This window comes from Malania oleifera, chromosome 4 (assembly GCF_029873635.1).
Source record: "Malania oleifera isolate guangnan ecotype guangnan chromosome 4, ASM2987363v1, whole genome shotgun sequence".
Lineage (NCBI taxonomy): Eukaryota > Viridiplantae > Streptophyta > Magnoliopsida > Santalales > Ximeniaceae > Malania > Malania oleifera.
In genome coordinates, this window is record NC_080420.1 from 68,172,321 (window position 1) to 68,199,446 (window position 27,126).

The window sequence follows — 27,126 nt, forward strand, 5'->3', positions numbered from 1 at the left end:
CTACTGCTAAGTTTATTCCATGATGTCCCAGCCTTCATGGCTTTCTTCTTTTTCTTAGTATCCTTTTTCAACAGTGGGCAGTCTGGTTGATGTGCCCGACCTTGTTGCAATTATAGCACTTATGAGCATTTGATTTTTCTTGTCTTTTCTTTTGCTGGACTCTTCCTTCTCAATAGTAGACTCCCTATATTTTTTATATGGCTTTTTTTTCTTCCTGAAGAATCTGCTAAATTTTCTGGAAAGCATGGCTATATCATCATCAGTGTCAGACTCACTGCATTCACTAGATGTGTTAGTGGAAGTTTTTAATGCAGTCACTTTCTTAGTCCTATTATGTTCATTGAGCCTCTCATTTATGGCTAATTTGTAAGTGATCATGGAACCTATATGTTCATCTAGAGTCATGGCCTTAAGGTCTCTACCCTTAGCAATGGTCATCGCCTTGGCTTCCCAAACAAGAGGTAAGCCTCCAAGGATCTTCCTAATCATCTCATATGTGGGATAGGTCTTTCCTAATGCATGCAGTGAGATTATGATGTGTGTGAATCTAGTGTATATGCTCTGAATGGACTCACCTACATCATCCTAAAGGCCTTACACTCACTAGTCAACATATCTATCCTACTATCTTTCACATCCCTAGTGCCCTCATATGTGACTTCTAACTTATCCCATATTTCTTTTGCAACAGAGCATGACATAATTCTGTTAAATTCATTTACATCAAGATTATAGTGCAAAATATTCATTGCGGTGACATTTAGACTAATAGCTTTCATATCATCATCATCATTGTATTCATCCTCAGTCTTAGGAACTCTAGTTGCACCCTCAGTTTTCATAGGGACATAATTTCCCTTAGAGACAATCCTCCTCACCTTCCAATTAGTATTCTAAAGGTAGATGTGCATTCTCTATTTTCAGAAGGTGTAATTAACACCACTGAAAATAAGAGGTCGTGTGGAAGATGGTCCCTCAAGGAAAGGTGACGAAGCTATGAGTCACATGTGATCTTTTGCAAAAAAAATAGCTAGTCTATGTAACGTGGCTCTGATACCAATTGATAGTTTTACCGTGATCCCAAGAGGGGGGGTGAATTGGTACTTTTAAAATATATGCCCTAGGTCAATCTTCTAACAATAGTATTCTCACAACTCTATGGTTAATCTAGTAGAAGTAATGTAAATCAGTTGTAATATGTACCAGTGATCAAATAAAGTAATCTAATTAATAACACATGCACCAAAAAGTAGTAAAGTAAAAGCGACACAAAAAAATGTTATCGAGGTTCGACTAATTGCCTACGTACCTACCTTGGCTAACAAGCACAAGGATTACCACTATAATTGCTCACTTAAGCATAGGGAACGGCACCTATACAAACCAGGTCAATTACCACAGGGCTGACCTCAACCTTTATAGCCAATCTTTACTGGGCTAGATTACCGCTCGCTCAGGCCACGACTGAAAATGCAATAGTATTCTCTTAAATAGATGGTATAGAAATAGTGCTTTCACATAAAGAAGATATGTACCCAAATACGCACATTCACATACAGATCAATAACATGGATATAGTGTAAGCTTAGTGATGCAAGTTTTGTACAATCAACGCCCAATACAATATAATCAGTACGATGCTCAAGAGTATTCAACACAAACAATTTCTTGGAATAAAAACTAAGTAGCCTTTGTTAGTGACTTTTGGTGCCCGGTCCTTCGGTCGGTGGCCCAAACTCATGTGTTTGGTCACCCGGGGTTCTTTTTGAACTAAAATAATCGGTCGCCCGAGTTGGTGAACTGTACTTTTCGAGGGGTTCGTGCGCCCGTGGACAGTATGTGCATTTATGGATCGGTCGCCCGAGAGCCTAGTCAACCTATTGACTTGTCAACGGTCAGGCGCCTGAGGAGTTTTGAACTCTAGGGGTCGGTCACCCGAGCCCTCTCAGATTGCTTAGAAATGTTCAATTCAAGCACAATTTCACCACTCCTATATATTACATGCTATGTGTGTGAGTGTTGGGACTTAGAGTCTTACTATGGCCTTATTGAACTTACCATATATCCAATATGCATGATGTGCAGGTAAGGTAAATAAAGACCACATCCTAATTTACTATTACAGACCCATATTATAAATATTGAATTTAGAATTACAAATATGAAGGGTCTTCAGGGTCTTCTAATTGCTTCAAATGTCCTTCCTTGGGATGTTCATTTAAACTTGCACAAGCACTTGACAATTATCAAATACCTGAGTATTTGTCATTATCAAAACTGGGTGCGACCTATAAGGTCAACTCGCACTTTACTTTTACTACACGTGTATGTTTATTTGTTGATTGCGTAGATTGACCCTAAGTTGTGTAATACTGCTGTTAAATCGATTGACCTAGGCGATAATTTTTAAATTCCCAATTCACCCCCCCCCCTTTGGGTTGCACCAAAGCTAATAGACGTAAATCATATGCCTTTGTTATTGTTGATGATTATTCTAGATTCACATGGGTACTATTTCTTGCACATGAAGATGGAGCATGTGAAAGATTTACTAAATTTTGTAGGAAAATTCATAATGAAAAGGGATATACAATAACACATATATGAAGTGATAGGGGTAGAAAATTTAAAAATCAAGATATGGAAAACTTCTATGATTCACATGTCATATCACATAACTTTTATGCACCTAGGACCCCACGACGAAATGGTGAAGTTGAGTTAAAGAATTGGTCTTTACAGGAATTGGGTAGAGTAATGCTTAATGAACAGAACTTACCCAAAAAATTCTAGGCTGAAGCACTGAGCACTACTTGCTATATAATGAACAAAGTTTTGATCAGGCCCATTCTCAACAAAACACCTTATGAATTGTGGAATGGACATAGACCTAATGTTTCATATTTCCATGTTTTGGGTGCAAATGCTTTGTGCTTAGAGATAAAGATAACCTAGGAAAATTTGACACAAAATATGATGAGGGTATATTTCTAGGTTATGCCATTGATAGTAAAGCATACATGGTGTTTAATAAGAGAACCTTGACTGTTATAGAGTTCATACATTTAGTGTTTGATGAGTCAAATCCCTTCTTTAAAAAGGTTGATGAGGATAATCTTGAAATAAGAAAGGGATTAGAAAAATTATCCATTAAAAATAATACTGGAAAGAGCACAGTAATTAAAGATTCATTTGTTGAGGATAATTAGGTACAATGTGAGGTACATGAACTAACTAGAAAGTTGAAATTTGTGAAGATTCACCCCAAAGATCAAATCATAGGTGAACCATCACGAGGTGTAGCTACCCGATCATCCCTTAGAAACTTGTGTAGCAACTTTGCATTCTTGTATCAAGAGGAGCCTAAGAATGTGAATGAGGCAATTGAGGATGAATCACAGGTGATATCCATGCAGGAAGAGCTTAACCAATTTGAGAGGAACAAAGTCTCAACTTTTGTTCCTAGACTTCATGATCATACTGTTATTTGAACAAAATAGGTCTATAGGAACACGAAATATGAAAATGGAATATTAATTAGAAACAAAGCCAAACTAGTAGCCTAAGGGTACAGCCAAGAGGAAGATATAGATTTTGAGGAGTCTTATGCTCCTTTTGCTAGGATGGAAGTCATTTGAATGTTATTAGCATATGCTGCTTTTAAGAACTTCAAATTATATCCAATGGATGTTAAAAGAACATTTCTAAATGGCTACATCAATGAGGAGGTATATGTCGAACAACTTCAAGGATTCGAAAACTACAAATTCCCTAATCATTTTTATTGAATGATTAAAGCCTTGTACGATTTAAAGCAAGCTCCTAGAGCTTGGTATGCAAGGTTAAGTCATTTTATGCTAGATAATGGATTTACTAGAGGGAAGATAGACACAACACTCTTCATAAAGTCTAAAAGTGATAACAAGCTCCTAGTGCAAAATATATGTTGATGACATCATATTTAGAGCAACAAAGAAAGAGTTGTGTAATGAGTCTGCCAAATGCATGCAAAATGAATTCAAAATGAGCATGATGGGTGAACTTAATTTCTTCCTAGGACTTCAGATAAAATAGGCCAAACATGGAACATTTATATGCCAATCTAAATACGTATGAGACTTGCTCAAAAAGTTCAATATGAAAGATAGCAAAATTTTAGGAACACCTAAGAGCTCTTCCAAAAAATTAGACAAAGATAAGAAAGATATACTGGTAGATGTTAAACTCTACCGTGGCATGATTTGTAGCCTATTATGCCTGACTACAAACAGAATTGACATCATGTTTAGCGTGTGCATGTGTGTGAGATTTCACGTTGCACCAAAATAATCTCATTTATTAGTTGTCAAAAGAATACTTAGATACCTTATCGAAACTATTGATATAGGATTATGGTATCCTAAGTATACTACTTTTGTGATTGTTGGCTATTCTGATGCGGACTTTGCTAGTAGTGAAGTTGATCGGAAGAGCATGAGCAACACTTGTCATTATCTAGGACAATCTCTGGTTTCTTGGTTTTCCAAGAAACAAAACTCAACTGCATTGTCCATAGCCGAGGTTGAATATATAGTGGCTGGGAGTTATTGTTCGTAAATGCTTTATACGAAGCAACGACTCTTGGACTATGGATTGCACTATGACAAATTTCCTATAAAATGTGATAATACTAGTGCAATTAATATTTTAAAGAACTCCATATCTCACTCATGAACTAAGCACATAGAAATGAAAAATCACTTTATTCGTGAACATGTGCAAAGAGGGGACGTAGAACTTGAGTTGGTGTGCACTAATGAACAATGGGCTGATATATTCATGAAACCTCTTCAAAAGGACAGATTTATACAAATTTGTCGTGAATTAGGATTACTGCACACTAGGGAAGTTTCCTAGATATACTTGAGTGGTAAATTTACAAATTAGGCTTATCCCTTAAGGGGAGCCTTTTGAGATTGTACCCGTTTTTGCTTTTGTATTTGTCATCATCAAAATGCGGGAGATTGTTGACATTATGAGTCCTTTCCTATTTTGGTTATGACAAATCCAAAGTATCTCACTTATGCATGTAGTGCTTGAACATAAATTTCTTTTAGAAGGCATGTAGAGTCGAGGTAAAATGGAAGCCATAAGGAATTGAAAGCACATATCACCTGGCCTGCGACATGGCAAAGTGAAGAGAAAAGAATGAAGATATCTTATTTTAAATTGTCATGCTTTAAGTTTGGTTTATAATATTGCATATCTTGCATGATGTGATTGGATGCTCAACAAAGACCGTAGAATGACCTTAGGATCCAAAACTTTTCATGGAAAACCCTTCACTTAAAGCGCCACACTCATACACATAGGACTGAAAATTTTAAAGGTCAAAATAGGGCTAAAATTGCACTTTTAACTAAGCCCAGTCTACTGGCCCTTGCATGCTTTATACGTCCTAGTGGACCGGCCTGCTATTTTGACCTTCTTTAGAAAGCCTCAGCTGATTGGTCCATATTACTCTTGAGAACCCCAGTCGACTAGATCATCTTTTTGGCCAAAAATAATAGCCTAGCCAACCAGACCAAAATGCACTTCAACAACCCAATCGACTGGCTTCATGATCTAGTAGATTGGATCTTGAGTCCTAATCAACTGAACCTCAATGATTTGAAAATTGCCTAAAGCTAGCCCACCGACACTTTTACCAGTCGATCCAACTTCTTGATATTTTTAAAATCATCTAAGGACAACCGACCAGCGCACTCCTTAGTCGACCCGACATCTCAGATTGGGCAATTTTTAAGCCGAAAACGGTAATTAATTTTGAATTAAACAAATTTACTAATACCCAATGGGTCCCTTAATGGTCAATTTTTGAAGAGCTCAATAAACAACCCACTAAAAGCTCATTTAATTACTTTTTATTATCTTGAAAATTCTCTCAAATTATTTGTGATCTATTTTCTCTCATCTTTACATACAAACAAGCATTTGCTCTATTTCTCTCATTCTTTTGAAAAAAACTGTAACGTCCCCTCTAACTTATCACATAATATACATAAATAATAATAATATTAACCTGAACCCGTGGGTAGCGAGGATAGCCTGACATACACAGCGGAAACCTAAGCAGCAGTAAAAATAAATTCCATCCATCAAACCATTAATTACACAATACCAGAGTTTACTTCATTCTCAAAATATAGTATTTATATACAATCTCCAAAATATCAAAATAACCCTAGGATCATACAAAAAAAATCTACTAATCGTAGTACAAGACATACCCTTCTAACGGCGTAACTCAACGACAGCCACGATTCGCCGGTCTCTCAAGATCTCCTGAAAAATATATTAAGTTCGGGGGGTGAGACACTTCTCAGTAAGGGAAAATAAACTAAATACAACTGTGTGGCAACATGAACATTTAATAATAATATAGATATACTGTACATTTCATATATCTGTAAACATCCATCATAATATACTGAATCATCATATGCTTTCAAATTTGCTAATAAATCATATTGTTCATAAAACATATGTTATAACTAATAGTACTAAAAACATACCCAGGATGAATAGTTAGCTGATGTCATGTATTACACCCCAAGACGGGTTGTGCAGCCCAAAAGCAGGATCCGACAATGGTTGGCCGACTACTGCCGAGTCAAAAATGTCTATAAGTACGATGGACCCACCACACCCTGGTCAAGACTGCGAGGTGAATGTCCACACTCCACTGAAAGCCACATCGACTATCCATCTCCCACCCCCTCGTGGGGTGGTTAGCACTAATCCAAACATAGATATCTGATCTATAATATAGCATCTTTCATAATTTCATAAATATGGCCTCGCGCTGAAATCATACATAAATACGGCCTCATGCCGAAATCCTATATAAATACGGCCTCGTGTCGAAATCATACATAAATACGTCATTCTGAAAACAATCATTTTATCATGTATTTGTCAAAATCATAATGTACTGTATACTTTCATAATTTTTCAAACCATACTGCATTCATATCATTATCATATCATAATATTTCTCCATGTAAAATAATATTCAAGTCACACATTTGCAGTATAAAACCATACATCGTATTCTAAAAATCACGATTTCTGTCATCTCATACATATATACACGTTTCAACATAATAGTAGTATTTTTCCCAAATGTGCATTAGTTCCATAATATTCAAATATCGTACATATTTTCAAGAAATCAATTTGCTTATAAATAATTGTAATTTGCATGAAAAATAACTGCTTTAGTTTATTCCCTTACATGGCTACTGAGAAAGCCCCTTAAAATATCCTCGTCTAACACCCGTAGGATTTGCTGATTAATACCCTGAAAATAAAAACTCCAAGTATTAAACTTCAGTATTTTCACGTGTATATCATTTCCTATAACTATCGTAAGACCAAATTTGGCTTAAAAAGCCTTACCTCAACTCAGAGATGATTTTTAACTTGCTTTCACCAACGATCTGCTCTGGCAGATTTGGAGAGAACTTCCCAAGGAGTGTCGTGGTGGCTTTAGGTTGTCGATCCGGCATAAATTTGGCCCGAAATAGAAGAAAGAAGGAGAGGGAGCTGAAGGGAGAGAGAGAGGGTAAGAGATTGCCTAGTTGTGAAGTTAAAATCCAGATTTTTAGTATTTATAGGACTGGATTCGTCGACGAGCCACGTCATCTCGTCAACAAGTCCTTCAATAATTTCATCAACAAAATCCACTCCTCATTGACAAAATTCTGTCTGCTTAAAAACCTCTCTCGGTATTTCCTCATCGATGAAATTTTGCTACGTTGATGTGGCACTCTTATACCCTCATCGATGAATCCTCTGTGTTCGTCGACGAGGCCTCTGACATTTCTCCTTTCTCTTTATTATTTTAAATATTATTTTATTTAGGTTGTCACATTCTCCCCTCCTTATAAAATTTCGTCCTTAAAATTTACTAATCACGTAATTTATCATCCCTTAGTAGGCAAAATGGTCTACTTATTTTATTACTTACCCTCACTTATGGCGGAGGAATACCGTGGTTACATCTCAAGTCGTGGGAGATTACATATACCAAAATAAAATTTCCCCCGAAACTAAAATACCTCATACTACCTAAAACATTACATGTACCTGCAAAAGAAATATCACATATTTACTCACGTTTCTTATTTACATATGGACTTCTTGGAACAATTGTGGATACCTCTGCCTAATCTATTCCTCGAGCTCCTAAGAAGCCTCTTATACTGCATGATTCCTCCATAGAACTTTTACCAGAGAAATCTAGTTTCAGTTCCTTTTTGTCCAGAATCTGTACTGATACCTCCTTACAGACTAGCGAATTACTGAGCTCTAACTCACCATAGCTAACAATATGAGAAGGATCTGGGCCGTATTTCCTCAACATAGATACGTGGAATACGTCATGCATCTTGGATAGTGTAGGTGGCAAAGCTACCCTGTAGGCCACCGGCCTCACTTTCTCAAAAATCTCAAACGTACTGATAAGCCTAGGGCTAAGTTTACCCTTCCTACCAAACCTAATAACTCCTTTTAATGGAGCTATGCTCAAAAACACATGATCACCAGCATTGAATTCCAAATTACTGAAGCAATTATCGGCATAACTTTTCTGTCAGCTCTAAGCTGCACTGATTCTTTCCCTGATAAGTCAAACCTTGTCATATGCCTGCTGCACCATCTCTGGACCCACAACTCGCCGCTCACCCATCTCATCCCAAAATAAAGGAGATCGACATCTCCTACCATACAAAGCCTCAAATGGTGACATGCCAATACTGGACTGGTAACTGTTATTATACGCGAATTCTACCAGTGGCATGAATTGAATCCAACTACCCCCAAAGTCTAAAACACAAGTTCAGAGCATATCTTCTAATATTTGTATCGTCCTCTCAGTTTGTCCGTCTAACTTAGGATGGGATGTCGTGCTGAAAGATAACTAAGACCTTAAAGCTTCCTCTAAGCTTCTCCAAAATCGTGACGTGAAACGCGGGTCTCGATCTAACACTATAGATACTGGCACCCCATGAGAACAAACTATCTCCTAGATGTAAATCTCAACTAAACGGTTGAGGGAATAACTGATCTTGATAAAGAGAAAATGGGTAGTCTTAGTCAACCGGTCTACTATCACCCAAATCGCATTCTAGCCATGCGATGTCGACAACAGCCCTGAAACAAAGTCCATGGAAATATGATCCCGCTTCCACTTTGGAATAAACAACGGCTCCAACTGGCATGCCAACCTCTGGTGCTCAGTTTTTACCTGCTGGCATGTCAAGCACTGGGCTACATACTCGACAATCTCTCTCTTCAAACCACTCCACCAATAAAACTCTCGTAGATCCCTATACATTTTCGTACTGTCAGGATGAACCGTATACAAGGAATTGTGAGCCTCCTCTAAAATCATCCTCCTAATGTCAGCATTAGTAGGAACACACAGTCCAAAATGAAACTGCAGAATTCTTCTCCCTGACCACTCTGCACTCTATCCATCACCTCTACTAACTCTAGATCTTCCTTCTTGAGCAGCTTTAATTCTTTCCTACAGAGTAGGCTGTACCACTAGGCTAGTGATGCATACTGGAGGATTACTCTCTACCAACTCTATACTGAGTCTCTCCAGATCCATAATAATTGGATGGTGGATCTCTATAGTTGCCAACATTGGGCTCGCGGTCTTTCTGCTCAATGCATCAGCTACCACATCTGCTTTCCCGGGGTGCTAATTGATGGTACAATCAAAATCTTTAATTAACTCTAACCACCTTCTCTGCCTCATATTCAATTCCTTCTGAGTGAAGAAATACTTTAAACTCTTGTGGTCGGAGAAAATCTCGCACTGCTCGCCGTACAGGTAATGCCTTCAAATTTTCAACGCGTGTACCACTATAGCCAACTCAAGATTGTGGGTAGGGTAGTTCTTTTCATATTCTTTCAACTATATGGATGCATATGCCACCACCCTACCATGTTGCATCAGTACACAGCTAAGTCCCTTCAAAGATGCATCATCGTAGATAGTATAACCCTCACCCCTAGATGGGATGATCAGTACTGGCGCTGTGACTAGCCTCTACTTCAATTCCTGAAAACTCAGCTCACAGCTGTTGTCCCATTTAAAATCTAGCATTCTTTCTAGTTAGTCATGTCAGAGGCCCTACTAAAGCTAAGAACCCCTCGACAAAATGACGGTAATATTCGGTTAACCCCAAGAAACTCCTGATCTCTTAGACGTTCCTTGGTTTAGCCCAATTCATTACCGCCTCAGTCTTACTAGGATCCATAGAAATTTTGTCCCCTGAGATAACATGCTCCAAAAACACAACTTTCTCAAGCTTGAAGTCACATTTACTGAACTTGGCATACAACTTCTTCTCCCTAAGCATCTGTAAGACCTGCCTCAAATGTATCTCGTGCTCCTCATAGCTCCTCGAATAGACCAATACATCATCAATAAAAATAACCACAAACTGATCTAAATATGGATGGAAAATCCTATTCATCAAATCCATAAATATCACAAGAGCATTCGTCAGACCAAATGGCATGACCAGAAAATTGTAATGCCCATATCTGGTCCTGAAAGCCGTCTTTGATACATCCTCTATTCTCACCTTTACCTGATGGTAGCCTGTCCTGAGGTCGATCTTGGAATACACTCATGTATCCTGGAGCTGATCGAATAGATCATCGATACGGGATAGAGGATACTTGTTCTTGATTGTCACTTTTTTAATCTCCCTGTAATCTATACACATCCTTATAGACCCGTCCTTCTTTTTCACAAATAGATCTGGAGCTCCCCACAGAGATACACTAGGTTGATGAAGTCCTTATCAAGAAAATCCTTCAATTGATCTTTTAGTTCTGCCAACTCTATTGGTGCCATCTAGTATGGTGCTTTAGATATTAGCGTTGTACCTAAAAGTAGATCAATAGGAAAATCTACTTCACGATCAGGTGGTAGACCTGGTAATTCATCTGGGAACACATCCGTAAATTCTTTCACCACAGGTGTATTCACAAGTTTTAATTCATTTTCTGACATTTCCTTCACAAAAGCCATGAATCCCAAACAGCCACTCTGAAGCAATCTCCTCGCCTAAACAGTTGAGACTATCTGAGGTAAGGATTGCACTCGTGACCCTATAAATATGAATTCTGGTTTCCCTGGAGGTCTGAATATCACTTCCTTTGCACGAAAATCTATAATAGTAGAATTAGCTGCTAGCCAATCCATGCCGAAGATGATATCAAACCCGTGCATATCTAACACCACCAAATCAGTAGGTAAAATTCTACCCTGAATATCAACTAGACAACCATGGAGTACCCTACTACATCTCACCGCTAACTCGGTTGAGGTAGCCACTAACAGTTCAACATCTAATGTTTGTGTTTCCGCCCTAAATAATTTAACACTCCCCAAGGACACAAACGAGTGTGTGGCACCAGAATAAATGATTGCAGTAAGTTTAAATAAAAACATATTAACCGTACCTATCACCACGTTGCCGGCCACCTCAGCATCACCCGGCGTCAAAGTGAAAACTCGGTTGGGGCCATATTCCTTTGCTGGCCTCCACGTGGCGCCTAGTAGCCTCCTCGAGCAGGTCTAGGAGCAGGAGTAGCACCAATTTGAGCCTAGAAATCCCTCATCACATGCCCTGGCTCCCCACATTAATAGCAAACACCTCACCCGGCACGACACTCCCCGAGGTGCCTCTTCCCATAGGTCGGGCAAAATGGAGGTGGTTGTACACCCTGAAAACTGTGATTCCTGGTCTCCTGCCTCCTATCTCTATAGTAGCCATCTCTCTTCCATGAACCATGTCCAATCCCCTGCTGAGAACCAGAAGGTGTGGATCTCTTCTTCTGCCTCTACTCAGCCTCCAACCGCTCCCCAATCTCCGTTATAGTGGCTCTATCCACTGGTTCAACAAAATCCTGTAACTTCAATATCGATACTTGCTTGTAAATTTCCTTCCTCAGACCTCTCTCAAATTGTCATACCTTCTTCACTTCATCTAGAATAATGTATGGGCTGAAGCGGGATAGCTCGATGAACCTCGCTGTGTACTTCTGTTTTGACAGCTGTCCCTGCTTCAGATTTAGGAACTCCTCAATCTTAGCCTCCCTAGACAAGGTTGAAAAATACATGTCAATGAATATTTCTTTAAACCACTCCCACATCATCTCCACAGGAACATTCCTTTACTGTTTTAACAATCAGTTTATATGTGGCAAATAGTACCCTCTGCTTCTCTGAACACTGCAGTACTGCAAACACTTTCTCTATCTCCTGCACGCAGTTTTCAGCGACTGCAGGATCTGTCCCTCTTGAGAAAGCTGGAGGACCCATCTTTATGAACTTCTCTATCGAGCTACCATGGCTTGTCGATGGACCACCCCGTTCCTTCGAACTCTTGGAAATTTCTGCCATAACTTGTTGTGCCATGCTGCATAAAATGGCATCTGAATCACTACCCACAGCACCTGAGGGTCCAGCACCCTCACTCCCACTAGCATGGGCACTGTTGCCACCAGGGTCCATCCTTAAAAACAAGTAACTTAACTTAGAACCCCCTTCCCCATACATATCATCCAACTCATATAATATTTTCACCTAATTAATTCATCTCTCATAATCCTAATTCAAGGTTCAATCCTGCAACCTATATACCCAACCCGACGATAGTTTACCATGACTTTCTTGAAATCGTCACCCCAGGAAAATCACAGAGACCACCACGAAAGTCCTGCATCTAGACTACAAAACCAGACCTTAAATTCCCTTATCCTATACTCTAGTATTATTATTGTTGCACTCTAGAGTCTACAGAACCTAGTATCCTAGGCTTTGATACCAAACTGTAACGTCCCCCTTAACTTATCACATAATAAACATAAATAATAATAATATCAACCCGAACCCGTGGGTAGCGGGGATAGCCTGACATACACAGTGCAAACCTAAGTGGCAGTAAAAATAAATCCCATCCATCAAACCATTAATTACATAATACTAGAGTTTACTTCATTCTCAAAATACAATATTTATATACAATCTCCAAAATATCAAAATAACCCTAGGATCATACAACAAAAATTTACTAATCCTAGTACAAGACTTACCCTCCTAACAGGGTAACTTAACAAACTTAACGGCGGCCACGACCCGCCGGTCTCTCAAGATCTCCTGAAAAATATATTAAGTTCGAGGGGTGAGACACTTCTCAGTAAGGGAAAATAAACTAAATACAGTTTTGTGACAACATGAACATTTAATGATAATATAGATATACAGTACATTTCACATATCTGTAAACATTCATCATAATATACTGAATCATCATATGCTTTCATATTTGCTAATAAATCATATTGTTCATAATACATCTGTTATAACTGATAGTACTGAAATCATACCTAGGATGAATAGTTAGCCGATGTCATGTATTACCCCCCACGACGAGTTGTGCAGCCCGAAGGCAGGACCCGACAAAAGTTGGCTAACCACTGCCAAGTCAAAAATGTCTGTAAGTACGATGGGCCCGCCACACCCTGGTCTGGACTGCCAGATGGATGTCCACACTCTACTAAAAGCCATATCGACTATCCATCTCCCACCCCATTGTAGGGTGGTTAGCACTAATCTGAACATAGATATCTAATCTATATATAGCTACGGTACCGTGACTGAACTAAACTAACATCTGGATTCTAATATCATATAGTACATGATAATATTGCATCTTTCATAATTTTATAAATACGGCCTCATGCCAAACATTTCATAAATACAGCTTTGTGCCGAAATCATACATAAATACGGCATCACGCCGAAATCATATATAAATTCGTTATTCTGAAAATAATCATTTTATCATGTATTTATCAAAATCCTAATGTACTTATAATGTACTGTATACTTTCATAATTTCTCAAACCATACTGCATTCATATCATTATCATATCATAATATTTCTCTATGTAAAATAATATTCATGCCACACATTTTCTGTATAAAACCATACATTGTATTGTAAAAATCATGATTTCTAGTATCTTATACATATATACACGTTTCAACATAATAGCAGTATTTTTCCCAAACGTGCATTAATTCCATAATATTCATATATCGTACATATTTTTAGGAAATCAATTTGCTCATAAATAATAGTAATTTGTGTCAAAAACAACTACTTTAGTTTATTCCCTTCCCTGGCTATTGAGAAAGCCCCCTAAAATATATTGGTCTAACACCCGTAGGGCTTCCTAATTAATACCCTAAAAATGAAAACTTCCAGTATTAAACTTCAGTATTTTCTTGTGTATATCATTTCCTATAACTATCGCAAGACCAAATTTGGCTTAAAAAGCCTTACCTCAACTCAACGATGATTTCCAACTTGCTTTCACCAACGATCCGCTCCAGTAGATTTGGAAAGAACTTCCCTAGGAGCGTCATGGTGATTTCAGATTGTCAATCCGGCGTAAATTTGGCCCGAAATCTAAGAACGAAGAAGAGGGAGCCAAAGGGAGAGAGAGAGGGTGAAAGATTGCTTAGTTGTGAAGTTAAAATCTAGATTTTTAGTATTTATAGGACTGGATTTGTCGACGAGCCATGTCATCTCGTCGATGAGTCTTTCAATAATTTTGTCGATGAAATTCACTCCTCCTCGACAAAATTCAGTCTACTCAAAAACCTCTCTCGGTATTTCCTCATCGACGAAATTTGGCTTCATCGATGAGGCCCTTTTATACCCTCGTCGATGAATACCCTATGCTCGTCGACAAGGCCTCTGATATTTCTCCTTTCTCTTTATTATTTTAATTATTCTGGTTGTCACAAAAACCATTTTGAAAAAGAGCTTTGATTATTTCTCATTTCCTTCAATTGAAAATTTATTGCTTTTGAAAGTTGTTGAAGAATGATTCTTTTGAGCATATATTCTAAAGAATTTATTGTCACTCAATCTTTTATTTTGAAAATCATTTTTGATAGTGAGCTTATAATTTTTGCCACCTACTTTTTTAATAAATATTTTTTTGGGGAAACTTCTTATAGCTTGTGAATCTTTAAGCATCTTATTGCAAGATGTAAAAGCTCATCTTTTTTTTATTGAAGAATTTATTTGTCAGCTAAACCCTATAATCTCCTACACTTGCTTTTGAAAAAACCGTTTTGGAGATATCATTTGGGATTTTAAAATCTTTGAAAGCCTTTATTGCATATATCATCTTTAACATCAAAGATCATTATTAACTTCTTCTTTCATATTATTTCATACATATACTTTTGAGACAGAAATATTATAAACTCTATTGAGCATAAATCCCATCATATAAGAGTGCATTTGTTTTATATTGTACACTGACTCACTCAAAAAATGAGCAGCTTGGAAGCTATCCCAAGTATAGGAGTTATGTCGTGTAATATTAAGCCCAAGGGCTAGATCGTCTCCTTAGGGAATGCGTTTTAATCTCATATTTTACGTTCACCCAATCGAAAACAAAAATGCACTGAACTTGGTTCAGATTCGGCGTTTTTCAAGATTGTTCAATTTCACTTTTGATGAATTAAATGACACGTAATTTAAAACTCTAAACTAACATGCACTAAATAAAAGAAAACAAGAATAGAAACCCTACGTCTACTTAAAGAAACATTGGGACACGCGTTAATAAAAACTGGAAACCCAAAACATGGAACTAAAACATGCAAGAATGGAAACTCTAATCTACCTAAAGAAACATCAAAACATGCTCTAATTAAAAATGGTAACATTAATCATGGAATTAAAGCATGTAATGGAAACTCAATCAGATTCAAAGCATACAATAAAAACCAAGACTTTAACACAAATCAAGAACCCGAACCAAAATGTAAATACATAAAAAATCTAAGCTTGAACGATACCAAAAAGTAAAAATATGAACTTTAACAAAAAGGAACCTAACTAAATCAATCTTCAAAAAAGACTAGATTTTTGGAAAAACTTCAAAACAAGAACACGTTTTTTCTTTTCTTTTTTTTATATTTTATAATTTTTTATTTTTCTTTATTACTATTTTTCAAGAAGTAAAACGGAATTTAAATTGAAAGAACGATAAAAAGCCACTAATTTAAATATAATAATAACTTGAATTAAAAACAAGATAAGTAAACAAAAAGAGAATTAAACTTCAAAAGAAATTAAAACCACTTGAACAAATATTCAAATAAACTCTTCAAGAATTTAATAAATAACTAATAAATAAAAAAAAATAAAACATTCAGTTGCAATTGAAATTAAATGGAAGAAAAGAAAAGAAGAAAGAGGAGAGAGAGAGAGAGAGTAAAACAGAGCAGCAGTAGCTGCTAGTATTGATGGAACGGATGGCCTCTGCTGGTGTTGCTGGGGGTGTGCTGGTGTTGGCTGAGAGGAGGCTTGCTGTGCTGGTGTTGGAGCTGGGTGTGCAGAGGGCTGAGGAGGACTGCTATGGTGGCTGGCCGAGAGGAGGCTTGCTGTGCTGGTGTTGAGGCTGGCTGTGCTCGGGTCTCCTGCAGTTCTGGTTCGACTAAGGAGGCAAAGGATAGAGGGATGCTGCTCTATGGCTGTGTAGAGGACTGCTGGGGACAGAAGGCCGAGGAAGATGGTTGCTGGCTATGGTGGAGATCTGTTATGGTGTGTGTCGGCTGGAGCAAAGGATGCCGAGGAAATTGAAGTTGGCCCGAAGCAGATCCTTGGGCTGTGTTGTGACAATTTGAAGGAGTAAAGAGAGGAGGAGGAATAGAACTAAAGAAGAAAAACTGAAATAGAAAGGGAAACCGGAGAGATAAAGAAGATTAAAGAAGAAGAAGAAGAAGAGAAGAGAACAAAGAAAGAGAAGGGTGAAAAAACATCCTCCGCAGGAAGAAAAAAAAAGGAATTTAAAGGGTAGGGAGGCGGTGCCCTAGGACCCGGATAGAGATGACCCGACCCAGCCATGCATGGCCGGGTCACATCAACTATTCATTCAAATATATTTTTTTATTTTCTCATTTTATTTGTTCTCTGTTCGTCGCAAATATGACTCTTCTAAAGCCCATATCTCACAAAACTCAAAACACTAAAGTTGTATATGATCCTTTCCTATTTCTTTAGAAATTTGAATCGTCTCGATTAGAGCTCAGACGGAAAAGTTATGCATGAAATACGAACAAGTGTTGGTTTTGGTTCTCGGGAATTTTCCCGCGACAAAAAATTACCAAAACTTCATAAATGGTGCAATCAAGTTCAAGAATGATAATTTTGGCACTTTATTAAAATATTGGAAAATTTTGGACATTTAATTAAAAATATAAACCGTAAAGCTCGGGTTAAACGTCCAATTACGCAGTTTCGGTGCGTAATCACACCCCCCAACTAACGTTTTGCTAGTCTCTAGCAAATGATGTGAATGAATTTCAGGGCAGTGCCTACAACTACAAACTCCAATAATCATGAAATCAATGCACATACGACAATATTATACCACTTCACATACAAGAACATAACTGAATTTCACACAAGCTCGTTCATATTCAGTATACACAACTCCAAAGCACGTCACTCATGCAAGTTTCATCATTTATATGTGATTTGAGGGTAGTGTACTCACATAAAGTTAATCAGTGGCACATTCAGAGTTAATGCAATCATAGAAGTTTGAGTATAAATAGGTAAACTCTCGAGGTGTGTGTGATGTGTGTGACTCAGTACACTTAGGACGCCAGTGGACACCTACAGAACGGTCGCTTTGACTCAGCCTAACTGGTATACCCTAAAAAACACTCAAAGAAAATGGGTTCACTCATCATATGTGAGGAGGAGTGTCGCGATCAAACATCCCACATATTAAAAGGAACAATGCTAAGTATATGGAGTGGACTGGTCTGGAAAGGATCTAGCCTATCTATGAGGTGTCGGGTCCTTCACCCTATCATCTTCTCACCTACTCGCCATATCCAAATAAGACCACCCTAGATCAACTTACTCACAAACTTGTCGTGAATACATCTGAGGCATTGACTGGTTGAAGCATCTTCATACGTGGAAAATATGTGTCGTCCTTGACTTTTTGTGGCTGGCATTGACATTTCATTTCATGCGCATGTGTATTGCTTATTCTTTTTCTGCTCATTCTTCTTTTTTTTGTCTTTTCTTGATCAATTAGGACAATCATAACACTTCTTTTGTAATCTTCATACCATCAATGGGAATTGAGCTCAAATAGGAGTTCATGAATTAAGTCTATCTCTAGGGGTGGCTCAGCTTTCACATCTTGAGTAGGCTACAAGACCTAGGTTTCTATCTCCCCACTAGGTGTCACCTCTAGGCTAGCAAATCCAAACATAGACTAGTGTACAAAGGAATCATTCAGAAAAAGAGAATTGAGTTCCATGAACTCTGATTTGATATTAACGCTCAAAAGGACGATAAATAGCTCAAGGATATCTCATAAGGTGTCATAGTCACCACGGGTGCTCTCTTAGTGCTCACAAGAAACCCTAAGTGCAATGAATCACGTGAATGTGTTTATTCAGCCTCGTGAGATGCCGTGTAAATACAGGAAATTATATAGTCAAATTAACACGAATGTACTACCAATCGATTCTTCATGGAGTCATAAGATCATATAGAGAGAAACTACGCATGATTGACTCAAGTGTGTCATTCTTAAGTTATACGCAAGTATGTGAAAGGTATGAATTAGTGTTAAGGATGGCATAATGCAATGTAATCCTTCAGTGCTCCTCCTTTGTTTTTTTGTTTTTTGTTTTTTTTTCCTTTATTTTTTTATTTTTTGATTTTTTTTTTTTAATAATATGAACTTGGTACGTGTACGTGCGAACTTGGTACGTGTACGTGCACAATGTCACATGCGAATGCTCACCCCCCCCCCCAACTAAAGTGGAATATTGTCCTCAATGTGAAAGCGCAGGGGAAATAAAATTGTGCACGGTAAACAACTAATGGAAAAGTACTACTGACTAATGTAAAAAGAAAGAAAAGGGAAAAACACAACTAAAACAAATAAACGAAAAATAAAATAAAATAAAAATAAAAAGAAAACAGTAACATTGAAAGGTCAGGGGACTCCCCTAGGGTTTTGCAAAAGCAAGACCTCTTTGTCGACATCGAATGGGGTCATGAAAGGCTTTAGGCGCTATCCATTGACTGTGAAGCGGTTGCAATTCTTCGGATCTACAATCTCTACCGCACCATGAGAATGAACTTTTTCAACAATATACGGACCACCCCACCGGGATTTCAATTTCCCAGGAAACACATGCAGTCGGGAGTCATAGAGTAGCACTTGTTGAGAAGGGAAAAGTTGTTTTTCTTTTATGTTCCTATCATGTAGCAACTTCATCCGCTCCTTAGCCAAACGAGCATTATCATAAGCGTCCCTTCGAGATTCTTCAAGCTCGCATACCTACAATTTTCTTAAACCTGTGGCATCATCAAGTGAAAGGTTAATCTGTTTGATAGCCCATAAAGCACGATGCTAAATTTCAACAGGTAAATTACATGCCTTACCATATACTAACCTGTAAGGAGACATCCCTAAGTTTGTCTTGAAAGCTGTTCGGTAGGCCCAAAGTGCGTCAACAAGTTTTTCTTACCAGTCCTTATGGTTAGGACGCTCAGTTTTCTCAAGTATCGTTTTGATCTCTCTATTGGCCAATTCAGCTTGACCATTGGTCTGAGGGTGGTAAGGGGCGGAGACTTTGTGGGTTATACCATATTTTTGCATGAGTTTTTCAAAAGGTTTGTTACAGAAATGGGACCCTCCATCACTAATGATTGCCTTGGGCATGCCAAAGCGTGCAAATAACTCTTTAAGAAAACATATGACAACCTTGTGGTCATTGGTTCGACAAGGTATTGCCTCCACCCATTTAGAAACATAGTCCATAGCGACCAAAATGTAAGAATGCCCAAAAGAATTGGGGAAAGGTCCCATAAAATCAATACCCCAAATATCAAAAATCTCAAGAGTCAATATGGGGAACATAGGCATTTCATTCTTGGCAGTAATTTTTCCTAATTTTTGACAGGCCTCACATGCTTTACAAAAATTTTCAACATCTTTAAACATGGTGGGCCAGTAGAGTCCACTTTGTAATATTTTTGAAACAGTTTTCTTAGCAGCAAAGTGGCCTCCACATATCCCACCATGGCAAAAATGCATCACAGAACTAAATTCATCATCTTGAACACATCTACGCTCCAATTGGTCAGAATAATATTTGAACAGGTATGGATTATCAAAATAATAATGTCTTACCTCAGTTAGGAACTTATGCTTGTCCTGGGTGAGCCAATGGTCTGGCATCCGGTCAGTGAAGAGATAATTCACAATGTCAGCGAACCATGGAGCGCGTTACACAGCAAAGAGATGTTCATCAGGAAAGTCATCATTCAAAGGAGGGGACACCAGTACCTCGGGTAGCTGCAACCGAGAAAGGTGGTCAGCTACAACGTTTTCCACACCCTTTTTATCGCGTATGGTGATATCGAATTCCTAGAGGATTAGAAACCACCTGATCAACCTGGGCTTGGCGTTCTTCTTTGCTAATAAATATTTCAAAGCAGAGTGGTCAGTAAAAATAATGACAGGGGCACCAATGACATAAGAGCGAAATTTTTCTAAAGTGAAAACAACAGCTAACAACTCCTTCTCAGTGGTAGTATAATTTCTCTAAGCATCATTCAAAGTTCAACTGGAATAATAAATAACTGACGGCTTGTTATCAATTCATTGACCTAGAATAGCACCAAGAGCGTAATCGCTAGCGTCGGTCATGATCTCAAATGGCAAGTCCCACCGAGGAGGTTGCATGATAGACGCAATAGTCAAATGTCGCTTTAGTGTTTCAAAGGCCTGTTGACAATCATCAGTCCACAAAAATTTAGTTTCATTTTGCAACAAGGTATATAATGGTTTAGCAATACTACTGAAACCCTCAATAAAACGTCTATAAAAACCGGCATGACCAAGGAAGGAGCAAATATCCTGGACTGTCTTAGGGATAGGTAACTGAGAAATCAGCTCTACCTTGGCCCTGTCAACTTCTATACCACGCTCAGAAACCAAATGTCCAAGTACTAAACCACTACGTACCATAAATTGACATTTTTCCCAGTTTAGAAGTAAATTCTTTTCCTCACATCTTTTCAAAATCGCAATTAAATGTGTCAAACAATGATCAAAAGACTTACCAAACACATAAAAGTCATCCATAAAAATTTCGCACATAACATCTAACATATCAGAGAAAATACTCATCATACAGCGTTGGAAAGTAGCAGGGGCATTGCATAGACCGAATGGCAATCTGCGGAAAGCAAAGGTGCCAAAGGGACAAGTGAAGGTAGTCTTCTCTTGCTCCTCAGGTGCTACGGCAATTTGATAGTAACCAGAAAATCCATCCAAGAAACAATAAAAAGAATTACCAGCTACTTTCTCTAATATCTGATCTAGGAAAGGTAACGGGAAATGATCTTTTCAGCTAGCCGAATTCAATTTACAATAATCATTGCACATTCTCCAACTCGTTACTTTCCTAGATGGGATCAATTCTCCATTAACATTTTCAATGACAGTCAAACCAGATTTTTTTGGAACTACCTGTGTTGGGCTTACCCATTTGCTGTCGGAGATTGGATAAATGATGTCAGTAGCTAATAATTTCAGCACTTCGTTTTTTACCACCTCTTTCACGGCTGGATTCAACCTTGTTTGTGCATCTCGAACTGGTTTAGCATCTCCTTCGAGGAAGATGTTATGAGTGCAAATGGAAGGGTCGATACCCTTGATGTCAGCAATGGTCCATCCAATCGCTCCTCGATGTTCTTGAAGTACCTGCAATAATTTAATTTCCTGTTCATGAGTAAGGTGTGAAGAAATTACCACAGGGAATGTGCCATCTACTGGACCCAAGAAAGCATATTTCAACTCAGCAGGCAATGGTTTCAATTCAAGTGTTGGAATTTCTTCTGCGGACGACTTCAAAATTTCTGGTAGGTCAATTGCCTCAAATGTAGGCTTATGCCAACTACTTGTATAACTTGCATCAAACATATGAGGATCACTATCTGGGATCTGCTCCTCTGATTCTAGCAGTAATTCATCAATCCCTTCAAACTGCGCAAAAGAGTCATTTTCAAGTGCGGCATCGACGTCGAGTACCGACAGTAGCTCTGAAATGTCTAAGTCATCTATCACATCGACTGCATGAGTATCTACGTCATCACACCCACTTGACATTCTATGAGCGCTAAAAACATTCATTTCCAGTGTCATGTTCCCAAATGTGAGTTTCAGGACTCCGCTCCGACAGTTAATCAGGGTGTTTGAAGTTGCAAGGAATGGTCGCCCCAAAATGACAGGAGCCTGATAAATGGTGGAAACAGGCTGCTGCATATCAAAAACAACGAAAGCCACAGGATAGTAAAATTTGTCAACCTAAACCAAAACATCCTCAACAATACCTCGTGGAGCTTTTACAGATCTGTCTGCCAACTGTAGCATCATAGTAGTTCTCTTCAATTCACCTAAACCCAGCTGGTCATATAATGAAGATGGAAGCAGATTCACATTACTCCCTAGGTCAAGTAGAGCTCTCCCAATACGAGATGCACCAATCATAATAGGTATTGTGGGGGAGCCAGGATCTCTAAGTTTCTGTGGAGTCTGACTAAGAATCAATGCACTAACCTGCGCAGTTAAGAAAGCCTTTTTCTTCACGTTCAGTTTCCTTTTTACGGTTCATAGGTCTTTTAGAAATTTTGCATATGCAGGGATCAGTTGTATGGCATCTAAGAGTGGAATATTGATTTTTACTTGCTTGAATATCTCTTGAATCTCCGTATGATACTTGTTCTTTTGTCCAGATGTCAAATGCTAAGGGTATGGTACCACAGGTTGGTATTCCTTAACTGGCTCATCCTCTTTATTATCTGACTTTGTTAAACTTAAGCTGGCCTCATCTGATTTTTCTTTTCCCTTATCTGTCTCATTTGGCACCTCAGGTGTCGGCGTGGTTGTTTGTTGGTCAGTGGCCATTTCAGGGCGGGGAACTTCCTTTCCACTTCGCAAAGTAATAACTGCTTTTGCTGACTCAAACGTATCATTTGAAACATTGTGCACTGACTGTTGTGGCTATCTATATACATAGGGATTAGGCTGAGGCTGTGCAAGGAATTTTCCTTTTTCTAGGGTATTAAGCTATGTACTTATCTTGCTTACGGCATCTTTTAGTTCTCCATTGGTCGTAACTTGCATTTGCATGAATTGCTGGAGCATGGTTGCCACCTGCGCTACACTATCATCTGAAACTTTCTTTACTGGAATGGAGACTAACGCTGGTTGGAATCTTGGTGGTGCGTAGCTCCGAGAAAACTGTTACGGTCGATACTGCGATTGAGGAGCTACGACTGGATTGTATGTCGGCTGCGGAGGCGGTGCATATGATTGAGGTGCCTGCTGATATTGTGAAGATGATGGGCCAGGTTGATCATTTCTCCATTGGAAGTTTGGATGATTCCGCCACCCCGGGTTGTAAGTGTTTGAGAGTGGCTGATTCTGCGTCTTGTTAACCCAATTTGCCGATGATACCTGATCAGATCTGCTCTCTTGCAACACAGGTAACAATTGACAATCCTGAGGTCTGTGGTCTGAAGTCTCACAAATTGTGCAAATCTCAGCTTTCGACTTTTCGGATTCCATGACTTCCAATTTTTTAGATAATGCAGCTACAAGGGCCTGTAAGCTAGTGTCCTCTTTAACCTCATATCTGCCCCCACCACTGATTGCTCAGATAGGTTGGGCAGCTATCGGCACCCGTTCAGGTCGTGCGTTCCACTGCTGCGCACTCTCAGCGAGATAGTCTAAAAATGATAAGCCCTCGTCTGGTTCCTTACGAAAGAACATCCCATTGCACATAGACTAGACAAATTGTTTGCACACAGGGGTTAAAGCAATAAAAAAATAATTCACTAACCTCCATGATTCGAAACCATGGTGCGGGCATATGTTCATCAAGTCCTTGAATCTCTCCCAACATGCCTGGAATGTCTCCCCATCTTTTTGCATGAACTGACTGATCTACTCCTGCAGGTACTGAGTTCTCTGAAGAGGAAAAAACTTATGTAAGAACTTACGCTGCATTTCAGCCCAGCTAGTAATAAAGTTAGGGCGCAAAGAATTAAACCAGATTTTTGCCCTGTCTTTCAGAGAAAAGGGAAACAAACGTAATTTAATGTATTCATCAGTCCCAGCCCTATTAATGAAAGTGGTGCAAACCATCTCAAAGTCTGCCAAGTGTTGGTACGGACCCTCAGAGTCCATCCCGTGAAATTGGGGAATCACAGATAACATGCCATGCTTAAGAGTGAAATTCGGTGCATCTTAATGCAACACAATGCATGAAGGTGCAGATGTGCGTGCAGGCTGTAGAAAATCTTCAAGTGTACGTGGTGCATGTGCAGCTATAGCTTCTTCAAAATAATGGCCAAACAGATTATTCAGCTCAAATGCAGAATCACTCGTAGGACTAACAGGTGAAAAGTCAGACTCAGTGCTATGTGTATCCCAACTGGTGCTAGGTGAAAGTCTACACAATCGATTCGAATTATCTCGAACCCAGGGCATCAAACATCACAATCACCAGCAGAAATCCACTAACACGGCAACAGACAAAATATTTTTCAATTTTTCAAATTTCATTTTTTTTCATTTTTTTTTCTATTTAATTAAAGAAAATAAAAAAAATAATTGGGAAAAAGAAAAATTTGAAATTAAAACTGGCAAATCCCCGGCAACGGCGCCAAAAACTTGACTCACTCGAAAAATGAGCAGCTTGGAAGCTATCCTAAGTATAGGACTTCTGTCGTGTAATATTAAGCCCAAGGGCTAGATCGTCTCCTCAGGGAATGCGTTTTAATCTCATATTTTACGTTCACCCAATCGAAAACAAAAATGCACTGAACTTGGTTCAGATTCGAGGTTTTTCAAGATTATTCAATTTCACTTTTGATGAATTAAATGACACGTAATTTAAAACGCTAAACTAACATGCACTAAATAAAAGAAAACAAGAATAGAAACCCTACGTCTACTTAAAGAAACATTGGGACACGCGTTAATAAAAAATGGAAACCCAAAACATGGAACTAAAACACGCAAGAATGGAAACTCTAATCTACCTAAGGAAACATCAAAAAACGCTCTAATTAAAAATGGTAACATTAATCTGGAATTAAAGCATGTAATCAGATTCAAAGCATACAATAAAAACCAAGACTTTAACACAAATCAAGAACCCGAACCAAAATATAAATACATAAAAAATCTAAGCTTGAACGATACCAAAAAGAAAAAATATGAACTTTAGCAAAAACGAACCTAACTAAATCAATCTTCAAAAAAGACTATATTTTTGGAAAAACTTCAAAACAAGAACACTTTTTTTGTTTTCTTTTTTTTATAATTTATAATTTTTTTCTGTTTCTTTATTACTATTTTTCAAGAAGTAAAACGGAATTTAAATTGAAAGAACGATAAAAAGCCACTAATTTAAATATAATAATAACTTGAATTAAAAACAAGATAAGTAAACAAAAAGAGAATTAAACTTCAAAAGAAATTAAAACCACTTGAACAAATATTCAAATAAACTCTTCAAGAATTTAATAAATAACTAATAAATAAAAAAAATAAAACATTCAGTTGCAATTGAAATTAAACGGAAGAAAAGAAAAGAAGAAAGAGGAGAGAGAGAGAGAGAGAGAGAGAGAGTAAAACAGAGCAACAATAGCTGCTGGTATTGATGGAACGGATGGCCTCTGCTGGTGTTGCTGGGGGTGTGTTGGTGTTGGCTGAGAGGAGGCTTGTTGTGCTGGTGTTGGAGCTGGGTGTGTAGAGGGCTGAGGAGGACTGCTATGGTGGCTGGCCGAGAGGAGGCTTGCTGTGCTGGTGTTGAGGCTAGCTGTGCTCGGGTCTCCTGTGGTTCTGGTTCGACTGAGGAGGCAGAGGACAGAGGGATGCTGCTCTATGGTGGAGCTCAATTGCTCGGCTGGTGCAGAGGACTGCTGTGGACAGAAGGCCGGGGAAGATGGTTGCTGGCTATGGTGGAGATCTGCTGTGGTGTGTGTCGGCTGGAGCAAAAGATGCCAAGGAAATTGAAGTTGGCCCGATGCAGATCCTTTGGCTGTGTTGTGACAATTTAAGGGAGTAAAGAGAGGAGGAGGAAAAGAACTAAAGAAGAAAAACTGAAATAGAGAGGGAAACCAGAGAGATAAAGAAGATTAAAGAAGAAGAAGAAGAAGAGAAGAGAACAAAGCAAGAGAAGGGTGAAAAAACATCCTTCGTAGGAAGAAAAAAAAAAGGAATTTAAAGGGTAGGGAGGTGGTGCCTTATTCATTCAAATATATTTTTTTTATTTTCTCATTTTATTTGTTCTCTATTCGTCGCAAATCTGACTCTTTTGGAGCCCATATCTCATAAAAATCAAAACACAAAATTTGTAGATGATCCTTTCCTCTTTCTCTAGAAATTTGAATCATCTCAATCGGAGCTCAGACGGAAAAGTTATGCATGAAATAGGAATAGGTGTCGGTTTTGGTTCTTGAGAATTTTCGCGCGACAAAAAATTACCAAAACTTCATTAATGGTGCAATCAAGTTCAAGAATGATAATTTTGGCACTTTATTAAAATATTGGACAATTTTGGACATTTAATTAAAAATATAAACCGTAAAGCTCGGGTTAAACGTCCAATTACGCAGTTTCGGTGCGTAATCATACACACTATCTTATTTTGAGAAGCATCTTGTTGTACACATAAATTATTTTCATATCATTTGTATCCCTGCAATTCAGGTAGTGAACTGTGTTCTAGGGGTGAGCTATCACCTGAGGAGGAAGTGCTCAATCTTGTGAGGATCGTTGGTAACGGTTTGGCTCTACCCGGTTAAGGGAGCTAGGGGAACTCTACTCTGTAAGGAGAATTTGTAAATGGCGTTGCTCCTTCCGGTTAAGTGAGCAAGATAGTGAATCCTCAAGCGGGTTGGCTTGAGG

The 27,126-nt window shown here is 38.4% G+C and overlaps 1 non-coding gene across 1 annotated transcript; it reads left to right on the top strand.

The window, feature by feature from the left end:
• The first annotated feature begins 24,061 nt into the window (after window positions 1–24,061).
• LOC131154681 (small nucleolar RNA R71) lies at window positions 24,062–24,167 on the top strand. Its single transcript, XR_009136597.1, has one exon. It is a non-coding gene; the product is annotated as a small nucleolar RNA R71 (small nucleolar RNA).
• Window positions 24,168–27,126: the final 2,959 nt, after the last annotated feature.